This window comes from Hippopotamus amphibius, chromosome 15, assembly GCF_030028045.1.
Source record: "Hippopotamus amphibius kiboko isolate mHipAmp2 chromosome 15, mHipAmp2.hap2, whole genome shotgun sequence".
NCBI lineage: Eukaryota > Metazoa > Chordata > Mammalia > Artiodactyla > Hippopotamidae > Hippopotamus > Hippopotamus amphibius.
In genome coordinates this window covers 12,470,798-12,475,442 of record NC_080200.1, presented here as the reverse complement: position 1 = coordinate 12,475,442, position 4,645 = coordinate 12,470,798, and the positions used below count along the sequence as shown (strand labels likewise).

Sequence of the window (4,645 nt, the reverse complement as noted above, 5' to 3'; positions counted from 1 at the left end):
GCCCAAAGGAAGTTCTGTACTCAGTGAACATGAATTGAATGCAATAGCCAGAACCCTCATAGTATGGGGGCTACTTAGAAGGTTTTATTATGCTTCCCGTGGGGGCTGCATCTTTTGTCATGCCCTTAAATTACTCAACTTTGCTTTTCTCCCCCTTCTCATTTATGTGTGAGCTGAGGAAACAATTAACTAAACCACTCATTGATTTGTTTGCAGACAATCATTTATTTTGTGCCAGGGGCTGGACCAGATGGCGAAGCTACAGGGATGGAAAAACTTGTCCTTGCCTCAAGGTAGTTACACTTGATAGAGGAGATGAAGCAATTCAAACATGGTAAATATCAGAGGCTGGCAAACTATGGCCCCAGGGCTAAATCTGGCCCTCCACCTGTGTTTGTAAATAAAGTTTTATTGGAACACAGACATGCCCATTTGTTTACCTATTGTCTATAGTTACTTTCATGCTACAAGGGCAGAGTTGAGTCGTTTGAAAAGAGATCATTTGACCTGAAAAGCTGAAAATATTTACTTCTTTGTTCTTTAAGAAAAAAGGTTTGTCAGCCCTTGGTATATATGATTATGGCAAATTTAAAGTGTGGACAGAGAGCCTTGGAAACAGGAAAGGCAGTTAGCGGGGGGTGGGAACAGTTGCAGGGGTAGAAGAGGCTTGCTGGTGCTAAAACTTAGGTCCATAAATGGATAAATCTTAAGCGTATAACTCGATGAATTTTTGCTTTTGTATATATTCCCAAGTAACTGCTGCTAGCATCCAGAGATAGGACATTTTCAGCCTCTAGGAGGCTCTCAAAATCATTGGTGTAAAGGGCACTGTAAGTCGCTTCATCCAGCTTTTCATTTGCACTCTTCTGCTATGTCCTTCCAACTTGCTTGCCTCACTGCTGCCTGAAACTCTGCTGGCAGATCCTTGGATGCTCGCATGCGTCTGAAAGGCTTGGAGCCCCTGCGGTTCTCCCTAGTCATTCTTTGAACTGCGTTACCCATTCTGGCGCATGACGCCCGCAGGAGGACACAGGAAATCTGTTGCCGTCCCCAGATAGTAGACGTTGTCTCAGAAAGAGTTCTTTTACTTACCCATTCCTTCTAATTTGCTCCACGGATGTGAATTTATTCACAAATCCTACCTGGATTTTGATTATTTTTTTTCTAACTTTTTATTTGGAAAGAATCTCAGCCTTCCGAAAAAAGTTGCCAAAATAACACAAGGAATTCTATTCCTAGGTGCATACCCCCAAAGAACTGGAAACGGGTATTTTGGAAGCAAAAACTTGTACACAAGAGTTCATAGCAGCATTATTCACAATTGCCAAAAGGTGAGAACTACTGAAATAGCCATCAATGGATGAATAGATGAGCACTGTATATCCAAACAATGGAAAGTTATCCAGCCATAAAAAGCAATGAAGCACAGTGTTGCGGGGAGATGCTTTGAGATTTTGCAAATATCCTATTTCTCATCAAACTTTTGACCATTAATTTTAGTATCTACCGATGGTTCTTGCCTGAAACAATTATTATTGTCTCCTTGGATTTAAAAAAAGATGCGATAAAATAGAAGTAACATAAAATATATCATTTAAACAATTTTTAGGAATATGTTCAGTGACATTAAGTACACTCCATCACCATCACCACCTCACGTGCAACCATCACCACCATCTCTCTTCAGAACGCTTTCATCCTCCCAAACTGAAGCACTGTACCCATGAAAAAATAACTCCCTGTTTCCCCTCCCCTCAGTCCCTGGAGACCACCATTTTACTTTCTGTTTCTATGAATTTGACTATTCTAAGGACCTCATATAAGTGGAATCATGCAACATTTGTTCTTTTCTGTCTGGCTTATTTTGCTTAGCATAATGTACCTGGAGTTTTTTTTTTTTTTTAAGAACTTTTATAAAGATACAGTTAACAGACAATAAACTGCATATATTTAGAGTGTACAATTTGGTATTTGTTTTCTTATTAGTATTGTATATATAGCAATCCCAATCTCCCAATTCATTTCCCGCCAACCCTCCCCGCTTTCCCCACTAGGTGTCCATATGTTTGTTCTCTACATCTGTGTCTCTATTTCTGCCTTGCAAACCGGTTGATTTGTACCATTTTTCTATATTCCACATATATGTGTTAATATACAATATTTGTTTTTCTCTTTCTGACTCACTTCACTCTGTATGACAGACTCTAGGTCCATCCATGTCTCTACAAATGTCCCAGTTTCATTTCTTTTTACAGCTGAGTAATATTCCGTTGTATATATTGTACCTGGAGTTTTAAGATGAGAAATTGTATTTTTATTCCCTGTCTTAGAATGAGTACAGGTGTTATGGGCCTAGGTATGAACTCATATCAGGAATTTTTCAGAAGTTTTTTCATGTCTTCTTAGCAACTCTGCTCTTTTTAATATCTCCAGTACATTTACCCACAAGTTGGAAGAAGAGAAATAAGACAAGTAGAGATAGAGGGAAACATGTTTATTTACTTTCTCTATAAATTTTTAAATTAATTAATTTTGACTCCCCTGGGTCTTCATTCTGGTGAGTGGGCTTTTCTAGCTGTGACATGCGGGCTCTTTAGTTGTGGTGCATGGGCTTAGTTGCCCTGGAGCATGTGGGATCTTAGTTCCGTAGCCAGGGATTGAAACTTTGTCCCCTGTATTGGAAGGTGGATTTTTAACCACTGGACCACTAGGGAAGTTCCTATAAATTTTAATTAACTATTTTCAGAATAGAACTGAACACTTCTCCTTTTGCCCTGGGAGGAGTTATTGATTTGAAATGGCTTTCTTTCCTCCAAATCCCAATTCTTTTTCTTTTTTTGATCTCACTGTGACTATAATTTGTGGTCTGTCTTAGTCCACCAATTCAAATGCTAATCTATTCTGGAAACACTCTCATGACACATCCAGAAATAAGGTTTAACCAGTTATCTGGGCCTGTGGGCTTTTACACAACTTTTTCATCAGCCTTGACTTTCTCTTAATCATCTGGGTCATGGGTCCCCAACTCCTCCCTGCCCCAGAGGTGCATAGCAGGAGGTGAGTGGCGGGGCAGTGAGTGAAGTTTCATCTGCCACTCCCCACTGCTCGCATCACCGCCTGAAATATCCTCCTCCCCTCCCCCCCATCCGTGGAAAAATTGTCTTCCACGAAACTGGTCCCTGGTGCCAAAAATGTTGGCGAATGCTGATCTAGGTAATCCCTTTTGTACTCAATGCTCAGTTTAAGCATCACTTCTTTCAAGAATTTTTTTCTTATCCTCTGAGTTAGACCACCTCCCACCTCTGTGAATTAATATTACTTATCACAATACTGTGATAATTAGCTTGCTCCTCTTGGGGCAGTATAGCACAGTTGCTAAGAACCTAGACTCTGGAGTCAGTCTGCCTGAATTTGAATCCTGCTTTTGTTTCTTTTATTTATTTATTTTTTTATTTTATGCTCTTTATTGGAATATAATTGCTTCACACTCTTGTACCAGCTTATGAAGTACACCAAAGTGAATCAGCTGTATTTATGCATATATCACCATATCCCCTCCCTCCCGCGACTCCCCCCCACCCTCCCCTACCCGGCCCTCTAAGGCATCACCCATCATTGAGTTGACCTCCCTTTGTTATACAGAAAAATATGGAATGAGTCACGAATTTGTGTGTCATCCTTGCACAGGGGCCATGTTAGTCTTCTCTGTATTGTTCCAATTTTAGTATAAGTGCTGCTGAAGCGAGCACCCTGCTTTTGCTTCTTATTAGCTATTCACATAAACTCTGTGACTCTGTTTACATAGGCTAAAAAGGGAGAAAATAATAGCATCTTTTTCCTATTACCCTTATAAGGTTTTAATAAATTTATATAAACATACAAATGTTTACATATTATATAAATATATATAAATATATATTATTTATAAGGTATTTAGAGTACACTGCAGATGCTAGTTATTGTAGCAGGCAGCTGTTGCTGCATAAGAAAAGAACCGCCAATACTCAGTCTTGAAACAACAATATTTTAAACCTTTTCTTTTGAAATATAGGCATTCTAAGCTATGCATTTCTTTCTAATCACTGCTTTAGCAGCATCACACAAAGTTTTCATTGTCATTCAGTTAAAAATATTTTCTAATTTCCACTGTGATTTTTTTCTCTGACCTATTTAGAGCTATGTGGTTAAATTTCCAAACAATTGGGACTTTTCTAGTTATCTTTCTATTGTTGATTTCCAGTTTAATTCCATTGTGGTCATACTCTGTACGATGTCAGTCTTTCAAAATTTATTGAGACTTGCTTTCCAGCCTAGCATATGGGCTACTTTGGAGAATGTTCCAAAAGTGACTATCTTTTATTCTCGCCTATACATCTGAGGGTTGACTGGGACTTGGCCAATGCAGCTGGGGATCAGCTGGTCCGCTTTGATTCATGCATGAGCTTCTCTCTGTAGATTGCGTCCAGGTCCACTTCTACTCTGTATGTATTTATTCTGGGGCCTCAGCCAAAGGAGTAGCTGTTCCCAGGAGGAAGCTCTTCTCCTGGTGATGACAGAGACAAGAGGGCAAGTGGAAACAAGTGAGGTCTTCTGAGGTCTAGGCTTGTAAATGGCATAGTGAGTCTTCCACTACATTCCATTGACA

At 39.5% G+C, this 4,645-nt stretch overlaps 1 non-coding gene across 1 annotated transcript; it reads right to left on the bottom strand.

The window, feature by feature from the left end:
• Positions 1-3,642: 3,642 nt before the first annotated feature.
• LOC130837592 (U6 spliceosomal RNA) lies at positions 3,643-3,749 on the bottom strand. The gene has a single exon (XR_009049365.1). It is a non-coding gene; the product is annotated as a U6 spliceosomal RNA (small nuclear RNA).
• Positions 3,750-4,645: the final 896 nt, after the last annotated feature.